This window comes from Lactuca sativa, chromosome 1 (genome assembly GCF_002870075.4).
Source record: "Lactuca sativa cultivar Salinas chromosome 1, Lsat_Salinas_v11, whole genome shotgun sequence".
NCBI lineage: Eukaryota > Viridiplantae > Streptophyta > Magnoliopsida > Asterales > Asteraceae > Lactuca > Lactuca sativa.
In genome coordinates, this window is record NC_056623.2 from 31133501 (window position 1) to 31144767 (window position 11267).

General features: G+C 36.7%; 1 long non-coding RNA gene across 2 annotated transcripts; it reads right to left on the minus strand.

Moving 5' to 3' along the window:
• Nucleotides 1-3081: 3081 nt before the first annotated feature.
• On the minus strand, nt 3082-5586 carry LOC111913435 (uncharacterized). Of its 2 annotated transcripts, none has more exons than XR_002857530.3 (5): nt 5066-5586; nt 4525-4982; nt 3654-3742; nt 3399-3437; nt 3082-3319 (listed from the first exon to the last, which is right to left on the minus strand). It is a non-coding gene; the product is annotated as an uncharacterized LOC111913435 (long non-coding RNA). The 2 variants fall into 2 exon arrangements; XR_002857531.3 differs by having other exon boundaries at nt 4825-4982; nt 5066-5530.
• Nucleotides 5587-11267: the final 5681 nt, after the last annotated feature.

The following is an 11267-nucleotide window of genomic DNA, read 5'->3' on the forward strand; positions in this document are numbered from 1 at the left end:
ATCCAGGTAGTTTTAAATGAAAGACAATAGAACATCTTCATAGTTATCCCATTCCTCGTCGGTCTTCTTTGATTTCATTTCCTTGAATTATCAAATGAGACACCTAACATTAGAATAAAAGTAAAACGTTATATGTTTCAATATGAAAAAAATAAAGTAAAGTTAAAAAGTCTAACAGAATAGAAATGAAAGGAATATGCTATATTAGAGTTTAGACAAAACTTCAAAAATGGTCCCTGTGGTTTCCGAAAATATCAAGTTTCGTCCCTAAGTTCAAAAAACCTCACGGATCGTCCCTGTGGTTTCAAAACTTTTAACATTTGGTCCTTCCGGCTAACTCCGTTACTATTTAGCCGTTAAGTCAGGGGCAATTTTGTCATTTCACTACACAGGGACCATTTATGAGGTTTTTAATTACTTTTTTTTTAAAAAAAAATAAATAAATATATAATATTTAATATGCAAGGGTCCTCTCTCTCTCTCTCTCTCTCTCTCTCTCTCTGATTCACCGTCGGAAGAAACAACCACCGGAGATTTATCTTCTTTGACTCAAGAACACATAACACTGCAGGGAAGAACAACGAACTGAAGAGCTCCATCTTTCCAACTTCATCAATCACAAACAGATCTGTATCTTCTTTGAACTGAAAATGAAATCGAAAATCAACTTCTTACTGAGAAATCGGAGATGAAGCTAAACGAACCTGTAACTCAGGCAAAGCTAATGATTCGAATGATGCTACATCAACTCTGTATCTTCCCACAGTAGACCATCTAATGGACTCTACACTGCCATGGAGTCAAAGGTATACAACGGCAATTCAAAACAAATTCAGATTCAATTTGATTCATGAAGATATGGAATCAAATGATGAATGAGACATGGAATCTATACAACTTACAGGGGAGCTAGTGACGAGAAAGAATTTTATACAACAGAGAGAGAGAGAGACGAAATCCTAACCTTCTCCCTGTGCCAGTGGTGGTGGTTGTGCAGTGCCTCATCGTTTTCAGTCTTATCATCATCACCATCGTCATTCTTTAAACTGGTGTCCAAATCGGAATTGAAGCTCCTCTTGGAACGAGAGTATCTTCTTATGCGATTAGGGTTTTGAGATCCAGAGGAATTACTCCGGCTCCCCCTGAACTCTGAGATTGAGCGTTGCCAGCGGTAGAACTAGGGTTTAACACATTGGGGTCGTCTTCATCGTCGTGTCTTTTGAGTTCATGGTTGATTTGGTGTTTGATGACGACAATTTCGTTCTTGAAAACCTGTTGATCATTCTTCGTTCTTCAAAACCTGTTGATCATTCTTCGTGTTCTGCTTCGTTTTTCCGGTGAGCCAATGAAGAAAATTGGATTGGGGTTTTTAGCGACTGTGAGGGGGTGTTTGGGTGGAGCCTCTTCGACAGGAACAGTGGTGGAGAACGAGGGAGGCTGTTTCCTCTTCTTGCCTCTTCTTTCATTCATCTCCGTGTTTGAGTTTGAAATCGGATGCAAGGTGTTTGAGTTTTGTGGATTCCATATCTAAAAAATCGAACGGGAAAGAGAAAGTATAATGGTGGACTAGGTGGTGGTTTCTGGTAGCTAGGATGATGATGAAGAAGAGTGATTTTGGTCTCACCGGAGAAGATGAACTTGTGGTTGACGAGAGAGAGAGAGAGAGAGAGAGAGAGAGAGAGGGTGGGGCCCTTTAATTAAATAATTATATTTTTTTCTTTTTTTTTTTAAATAGAGAAAATCTCATAAATGGTCCCTGTGTAGTGAAATGACAAAATTGCCCCTGACTTAACGGCTAAATAGTAACGGAGTTAGCCGGAAGGACCAAATGTTAAAAGTTTTGAAACCACAGGGACGATCCGTGAGGTTTTTTGAACTTAGGGACGAAACTTGATATTTTCGGAAACCACAGGGACCATTTTTGAAGTTTTGTCTAGAGTTTATTTTGATGAAACTGATGGCTTTAACTTTGATGACTTTGAAGATCACATCCTGCAATGTGTTATAGTTAATTCTGCAGCAAATTATCTATTATTCATTGTAGATACATAAATAAAGCAAATGTTTATTTGGTTTATCGTTGACTAAAAAAATCAAAAGATCTTTTTAAAATAAAATACACTGTAAATGTAAATAAGTCTGATAGCAAAAAAAAACAGTACCTTTCCTTCCATTTCCTCTTTGTGATACTGTTATTTTGCCAAATAAACACCACTTTTCTTACGTGAAGCAAAAACTTCTGTAAATAAAAAACTGAAGCAAAAAGACATTATATGTTATTGTTGGATTAGTGTCTAAGTCCATAACTATTTTGGTATGTACTTGACCCGATTATGAGCATGGTCCTTTTGGGTTGCCTTCACCATAGCAATATGTAGGATGAATTAAGGAGAGAAAGGTTTAAATATGATTTATTAATATATTATGAGAATAATATATTAAAGGAGAAATCATATTGTTTAATTAATATTAGTCAAGAATCAATTGATAATTAATTTTGTGGCTAAAAGAGATTAATTAAATTTAGGGGATTGGACTGCAATTATTGGATAATTGAGTTATTGGGCTAAGGAATGCTAAGGGAATAAGGGGTGAACGAAATTATGATGGAAGCCCATCATATTTTCGTCCATGGCCTTATCCAGAAGGTTCCATGGGCTGCTTAGAGTTTAAGCTGTCCATTAGGGTTTTGACTGAAACCCTAGCAGCCTACACAAGTATATAAAGGACCCCTTAGGCTCCAAAAACGTGGACAACTGATTCTCTAGGGTTTCTAGTCGTTTTTGGGCATCCTTTCTTCTTCTCCTCTTCATCCAAGTTGCATAAGGTATTTGTGACTCCATTAGAGGTGCAGCACTTGAGGCACTAAGCTTTTGAAGCCAATCCAATCAAGGAATTGATTGTTATTGCTATATAACAATCAAAGGTGATTCTATAAACCCTAATTCAGTTTATAATATGATAGATCTAAGTTTATTAGTCTTGGATTCAAAGCATGTACAATAGAGAAACCTAGATCCAAGCATTAGGGTTTATATGAGCACATAGGATTGTTCTTATGCCTAAAACCCATCAGTTATATCTCAGAATAACTTCCATTTTAAGTCTTTAAAGAATTATTAAATAATGAAATTATTTACCAGCTTTCACTCTTTCAATTTCATTGTAGGGTTCTTTCATTAGAGTTGTTTTCATCATCTTCTATTTTACCTACATAAAGAAAAAAAAATTATTAACATGATTGCAAGCGGAGATGAACTTTCAAGATCTTTAGCCAATTTCTCAATGGCTTTAACTTCTACTGATTTCTCCACCACATCTGATACAAACACCAAGGACATTCTCGTCATTTTACACATTATACGTTGTCTTATGCATAATTATTTACATTAAACCACCTGTGGTTCTTCCGTTGTCCATTCCTTTTGTTTATCCAACTACAAGTAAAGATTAAGAAGAGTTAACACAGACACAGTCAATATAAGAAGTAAAGAACATATGAACTGAAAATTAGAGATAAATTGTTCAACAGCAAAAATTGAAGCAAATAAAAATGTTGATCACTCAATTCGTTATGAGAAAACAGATATTTGTAGTTGTAATGTCTTGCGTTAAAAAATAAAAATGATGATATATTAATCAAATTAGATTACCTCCTCTGCTTCCCTAAAGACATGTTCTCCAGAAGCTTACCAAACCTCATTTTAATCTTCCAAAAAACCATAATCATCTCTCCTTAAACCTGCATTCAGAAAACATCAATGAACTTTTCTACGAAAGTAGTTAACCCTTTATATTCCTCAGCCTTTTATTTTACGAATTTGTCTTTAGAATAAGTTTACAGATTACGTCTATAAATACTATATTTAAAGTATCACTATATACTTAAATTAATTAGTATTGTATAAACTCAACTCAAACTTGAAAGACCAAAATGTATTATATGAAAGTTTACACAAAAAATATGCGAAAAAAATGAATAAATTAAACGTTGTCATTTTTGGTGCACAATCAAATCAGTTTTTGCCTATTTATTTTGGTGTAGCAGCAACAGGGCATTTACCTAATGAATTCCCCAATATATAATCCCCAGAGTGGACCTGTTGCGAAATATATAAAGATTTTTCTAATATAAAAATAGACTTACAAAATATAGAGCTATGAACACACATAAAGAAAATCACCTGAGTAGAATACTCCACAGGTACTTTTATTATTATTTTTTTTACAGATAGAAAAATATTAACCTGCATATCAATTAGCCACAAAAGTCTTCATAAACTCAATATTATTATTATTTTTCCTTTTTCTAAGCTAATATTAAAAAAAGGAACACAATAAAAGCTTCTATTTTTTATTAAAAAAAAGGAATGGGAATAGACTCACATATTTAGGATCTATTGTCATTCCTAATAAAGATGTCCCAACCATCTTGAAATATACCTGTGCCAATTTTTTAAGTCCAAGCTATGTATCATTTTTGTCAAAATGATCAGTGAACGAAAAAAATGAGTTGGAGCTTACATGTAATGAATTAACCATTGATATGTCACAGTATCATCACAATGTTCATCAAGAAAAGGTTTAACACTCCAACAAACTCGTATTACTGTTGCAAAATCAATGGTGAGAAGATAGCGAAACTATAATGTTCAGACTGCAATAGAATTTTGTAAAAAAATAGTAAAATGTACAAAGAAGTCTTCAAAATATAAAACATACCCACGAAATCAAGCCCTAATTTATTGAATATTTCGATTTATCATTTGGGCTTGACTGTCCTCTCGAACCCCTCTCTGTGTCGTGCAAAAACCTAAAACACACCTTGAGATACGTCTTCTTCAATCGGTGGTGAACAGCGAAACACATGGCAAACATGCAATGGAATCAGCCAACATCAGCTTGTACCTGGCCGAGAAATAGAGATTTGTCTTATCCGGGATGCCATGGCGCCGATGCTGGTGGGTTCGTCGGAGCAGCATCTGCAAAATTTAGGGATTGAAATTAGGGGTAGAAGTCATACAAATCGAGATAGAAAGTGAAGTTTAGAGAACGAAAAAGAAACCTGTTGCAAGAAAGACAATCGATTAGCTTGAGAATATAACCGGTGGCCATCTAAAAAAAAGGAGCCAGAAGCAACCCCTACGCCGATTTCGGTTGTCGGTGGTGCCAACTACGTTATAGAACAATTGCCTTCCCTTCGCATTTGCGCGAAGGGAAGGCACCGTCATTAGGTTTCCGCTTCGGCCGGTCAGACATAGAAAGATGGACCGAGAAGACAGCAGAAAGAAAATAAACATAAAACCAAATCTAAGTAAGAACAGCGGGAGAAGAGAAGAAGATCACCTGCGATAGAAGGAACCAACGAAGTCTGCAAAGAGCAGGACACGAAGAATGAAAGAGATAGAGAAAAGAAGAAGAAGGAGACACGTGGAAAATAAAGGAAGTAGAAGAGAACACGTGTAAAGTCAAAGGCAGAAAAAATCTAAAAGAAATATATTTGACACCCTAACGACAAAAATTTGAAAAAAAAAATAACCCACAATAGAAAGATGCAAAGCAGAAGGACGAAAATAGACAAAAAGTATATATGGGTGACCAATGCAGCAAAGAATTATAAACATTAGTGTTATTAATAAAGAACTGCGCCACACAAATGAAAATACAAGAATAAATTAAAAATGTGACACAAAAAAAAATACAGGGACCGGGAATGTAACTTAAGGGACCAAAACAGACAAAAATGTCCCAGATTTACTGCTCCTTTTCTTCAGAATTTTAATATATATATATATATATATATATATATATATATATATATATATATATAAAATAATTATACATAATATAAAAATACTGATATCCCACCGCGATAACCTATATATCAAATATCGGCCCTTGACAGATATTTGATTTTCGACCGCTATAACTGCATGGAAGGTAAGTCCCATGTAAGGTTTTGGGCCCAATTTAGAAAAATGGGCCATGTATGGGCCTTAAGTGTTTGTTGGATCTTTGGACCTTTGGATTGTTGGTTTGGACTTAGGTTGGGTCATGTTGAGTAAAGGGTAAAAAGATCTTTTACCCCATTTTGGGCAATTAGTATGGATCTATCCGATTATTGATGGATGATTATTATGGTGATTTGTAGCGCGAGGATTTTAGCGAGGTAGCGGCCAAAGATTCTTTCTGTGAGATTCGGCAATGCAAGGTGAGTTTTCCTCACTGTACTTATGGGTCGAAGACACCAAGGTCGACCCTTTGGATTACTATCCTGGTTTATCGTATGATTGTGTACTGTAGTGATCTGTTAGATCTGTATCCTGGTAGATAAAATGATGTTATGCATAGTGATCTGTTAGATATGTCTGTTGTTTACTGGCTGGTTATTTGTATGCTTGTCTGTTTTATATATATATATATATATATATATATATATATATATATATATATATATATATGTGTGTGTGTGTGTGTGTGTGTGTGTGTCGACATGGTGTATCTGTGGATGAGTTGAGGCGACACTGCTTTGTGTTAAAGGCCACTGGACCCAGGGCGTCCCAGATAGACTAAACGCCAGTGGGGCGTACCAGTCAGGCCGTAGGCCCGGAGAACAGTCCATATAGGTTGTAGGCCTGGTGTGACGCACCAGTCATGAAGAAGGTTCTGTGAGCGTACCAGGTAGATTGTAGGGCGGTGGGGCGCTCCAGTCAGATTGAAGGCTCTGTGTTCATGTTGTTTGCTGTTATGATTATGATTATGTGATGTGTTGGTATTTTGGGGGAACTCACTAAGCTTGGGGCTTACAGTTTTGGGTCATGTTTCATGTACTCAGATAATCACAGGAAGGTAAAGGCGTGATTGTGCACCTCCTAGTATTTTTTTTTATGATTTTGGGAAAACTTTGATATTAAACATGTCCTGAAAACTATTTTGTAAACAATATTGAATTGTGGAGTGGTTTTAAAAGTTTAATTTTTTCATGAATTTTATAGATGTTACAAATTGATATCAGAACCTTGGTTTGAGTGAATTGGAGGAGCACTCGTGTGAATCCAGTCTCAAACTAAGGAAAAAGATTTAAAAAAAATGATTTTCTAAGGGTTTTCAAAATAATCAAGGAGGATGTGATGTGTGTGATTAGCCGGAGCCAGTAAGTAGACCCCAAATTACCACACAATTATTTGAGATTACGTTATGATATGTTTGGACAGCATGCTAGTAATAGGATACGGATCTTCAGGAAATTTATGATAGAATTGCTTGATATATGATGCCTTATCTCTTATAGAATACTTGATTGATTGTTATGTGGCTCTTTTACATGTGAACTGACTATTGAGTGAATACGCTAAGTCACATGCTTCATGGGTTAAACGATCTTAAGGTAAGGGATTTGGTCCTGATGTGCAACTCTTGTCTGAGTCCAACTGTTGTAGGATTGAATCTTTTAGCCTAAGGTTGTTTAAGTTGTGCGACATGTGATTGTATTCATGCAATGGTTATTTGGCACCAATGGAGGGTCGTGTGACAGTTAGTGGTAGGATGAGTTGTGTGGGTTCAGCCGGCCAGTCTCAAGATGTGTAGTTTCCTCTAAGATGTCAGGATCTCGTATGTGCGTATGCTAGCATGTATTGTTAGGGTTGTTGTGATGATCCTTGAGACAAGTATGGGTAGGTGTGGAAGGTAATATGGGTCCGTACTACTGAAAACACAGAACCCATACGTGTAACAAGGAAGTCACAACCCCTAGGGATTTTATGGGAGTTGGTTCCCCAATTATGGTATGTGTGTTATATGATATATCCATGATTATGTTCAGTATGGCGATGGCGAGACGATCGGAGGCGGGATCTAGATCAGGATCGGGAGCTAATGACCAGGATAGGCCGGTGTTGTCTGTTAATCAGCTACAGGAGTTGATTGCCATGGAGTTTTTTTAGATTTTGCAAGAAGAATTGCTCAGTGTCATAGATTGGATCACTGGCAGGGTTATTTCCAGGCTCGAGGAGCAAACCACATCTTTGCAGTCTATGGGAGGCGATGCTAATGGGATAGCTAATGGGGGAGATTTGGTTATGGGGACACAACTAGGGAAGAGGAAAAGGGCTCTTTCAGCAGATGACGAGAAGACTAAGGTTAATGACTTGGGTCCTAGAAGTCAGAAGAATCATGAGGTGTGTGGCAAGTATGGGGAACTCACGGATTTGCTTTTCATAAGTTCAAGTGTTACAAGTGTGGGGAAAGAGGGTGTGTGTATCGGGATTGTAAGAAGGATCAGATATGTTTTCATTGTCACCAGCTAGGTCACTTCCGATTCCGTTGTCCTGTTTTGGGAACGGAAGGAGTCCAGGTTTCAACGCTCATCGTTCCTCAGGAGGTCAAAGTCGAGCCGCAAGAAATCTTTGGTATGTAATTTGATCCCCAATTTTATAGTGAGATTATGGTTAGATTGTGCTTGATCGGTACTGTATCTGTCTTAGAGTCTTGTTGGGTATTTGGAAGTATTACCTTCGGGTTAGTTCTCTGTTTTTCCTGATTTGTGTATGTTGAATCTTTATATGCCATTTTGCATGCCAAGAGTCATCGGTGGGTCGTATCTTGTTAGGCATGGGTTAGTGATTCAGCTGTTTGTTTCGGTTCCTTTGGTAGACCCAGTTCATGGGTATGGAATAGAAGATATATGTACAAGTAGTAGGATTATTCCTTCAGGGAAGCCGGAGTTCGGGCATGATAGTATTCATTCAAGTAGGATGGCAGTAGTTCATGAGAGAACATTTGGGTTCAACCATTATCACTGCTAGGGAAGGAGCGGTAGCAAGGAGATGGTGGTGTCAGTCGCATGAATCGTTAGGTCATTGGAAGTGTCAGGGAAGTTTATTAATCTCTAAGGGTTGTAGATGGTTAGAATTCAGGTACTCAACTGGAGATGAGGAATAGGTTAAAGATTCTCCAATTTAGAGCAAGGGTTATGGTTTTAGTCTTTAGTATTAGGGGCGTAAGGATTTGGAGCGGTATCCTAAGAAGTGATTGAGATTATCGGACTTGCTAGGATTTCGGGGAACATTCTTTCGGGAATTCAAGAGTTGGACAATCATCGAGATTGGCTAGTAATAGAACACTCATATTGGTAGACGAATTTTATAGTTAGTTCGTGAGGATAAAATGCGTTAGGAACCCAACAAAATGTGTGAGATTGAAGAGTTTCGGAAAAATTTAAGTTGGTGAGAATTGATCAAAATCTTTGGGAGTTGACTCGGGTGTGGAACTAGGGTAAGTTTCATTTCTCAGTTTAAGGTAGACAATCGTTTAAGGAGGTCATGAGTATAAAAGGGGGTCAGTTCGTACCTTGGGCACGACGTTCAGGATTGTTGGAGATCATTTCTTTGTTTCAGGTTGAGGACCACTGGGGATCGAGGTGGAGTCGGACTTGAGTATATTTAGGGGGTTGGGACTCGTGAGTGAGGCCATGTGTTTACAGAAATTCAAGAGGGGCCTGGTAGAGACCGTAAGATTGGGGTTTTGGATCTTAGTTTGCATCATTGAGTGTGTTGTCATTAACTGGCGCATAAGGATGTTTGGGTTGGGTTATCCTTGTCTTTCGGGTTGCTGTAGACCTGCTGTCGGACTAGGCTTGAAGAAGGAAACTTCCGTTTTCAGAAATGTATGACGTCAAAAACAATGAAGAGAATGATTGACTTTTATCTACAGTCACCAAAAGGAGAATCGTAGTACTCATCGAGATAAATTTTTTGAGAAAAAGAACGCTCAAATTAGCGTCTGTGCGAGACAGATGTGATTTTTGCAAAATCATTAAATTGTATAAAAATAAGGACTAAAAATAAAGCCAAAATTATCAAATACAACCTAAAAGGAAAGTTGTAGTACTCGTTCATAGCTACGCGTAGATATAAAGAACGTCGAAAATGGAGCTCGTATGAGGAAGTTACGGATTTTACAAGAAACAACATTTCCGGCGCGCACCCGGCGTGTACAAGGTTCTAGAAGCAGGCATCACGGACCATAGACTGGAGGACATGTGTCAGCAGCAGATTAGAGCCACGACACTTGAGCACGACGCACCCATTCTTTGTGCGACGCACATTCTCTATATAAAAAGATATGCTGCTCCATTCCTTCCTCACTCAACCTCATTCTTGTTTCTCTCATTTTCTTCTCCAAAAATCCTCATAAAAATCTTAGAAATTTCTTCATTTATATATAATTTAGCTATTTTAATATTCCCTCCAGCCCGGTCGATCCTGAGCCCCTGACGCCACCAACCGCAATCCTAGAGTCTAATAAAGCACGCTTAAAGGGTGAGTTTCACGGCCCCACGTTTACCCTTTTCCAAATGTTTTATTGGGGGGGGGGGGGGGATACATGCTATAAAACTATTTCAATGATTTTACAAAAAGATTATTACTTGTAATATGTTAATAGTTTTGAAACTAAATGCAGCGTCAGAATAATATTATGTCTAGTAGTTACACTGTCTAAGCTTTAAGAATGATATTATGTCTAGTTGTTATAATTCCTAAGATTATACTTGAGGATTATACCTAGTTGTTATGCTGGCCTATTCCCTAGAATAACCTAGTTTCTAGTCATTATAATGGCCAAATTTTAGGATAAACATTGTACTTTGTTATTACTCTGCTTTAATATCCTATAAATATCAATAACCTAATAATTATTTTATGGATACGATATATATATATATATATATATATATATATATATATATATATCAGAATAATTATGTAATAAAACTATATTAAAGGAAAACTTAAGGATAAACAATGTACTTAAGTATACAATGCCCTAATATACTATCAAAGATATAGTAATATTTAATTAGAAATCAAATAAATGACTTGTTAATATATTATGAGAAAAATATATTAATTAGAAATACTAATATGTATTTAAGAATTAATCAGAAATTAATTGGAATTAATTGGATTAATTAAAAGTACAGGGGTTCAAGTGTAATTGTTTAACAAATGGGCAAGAGGCATTCTAGAACCTTCAAAAGGTCTTGGACATTTTTGTACGGGTCTAGAGGATCTAGAATTATCCTTGGAGTTAATTAAGAAGTCAGATAAATACCAAAAGTAAGATACTGTTATTTTATTGGTTTGAACTTATCTAGGGTTTCTTGGTACACTATATAAAGGCCCTATTTTCGTCTAAGCCTTATTAGAGAAGCCAGGTCTGAAATTCTACCTCTCTCCTCTCTCTTTAAGCTCCTTGGTTACTAGGGT